This window comes from Poecilia reticulata, linkage group LG10, assembly GCF_000633615.1.
Source record: "Poecilia reticulata strain Guanapo linkage group LG10, Guppy_female_1.0+MT, whole genome shotgun sequence".
NCBI classification, from domain to species: domain Eukaryota; kingdom Metazoa; phylum Chordata; class Actinopteri; order Cyprinodontiformes; family Poeciliidae; genus Poecilia; species Poecilia reticulata.
Genome location: NC_024340.1, coordinates 11,721,725 through 11,722,087, shown reverse-complemented (window position 1 = coordinate 11,722,087; position 363 = coordinate 11,721,725).

The following is a 363-nucleotide window of genomic DNA, read 5'->3' as shown; positions in this document are numbered from 1 at the left end:
CAAGCCCGTGGAACATGGAGGTGTTCTGGGCGTGGTCCTCACTGTCCGTAGCCATATATGGTTTAATTAGTGCTTACATAAAACCGAGCGAGGACTAAGTCGAGCAGCTTAATATCTTACAAGGGAATGTAAAAGGGAGTTGAAATGTCAAATTAMATGACATTTCAACTGAATTGAAATGGATGAGAAAGTGTGAGTTTTTTTAGGCTCTCAAAATGTTCATAGTGTTCTATGGAATGTTATCAGATTGTGTTGTGAAATCCTTTCTTAGGAAATGCCTTATTCCCATAATGAAAAAAAAAACATTAAGAACCGTGAGAGCTGGAATAACTTTCTCCATCTCTTATTATTATTACCACACGG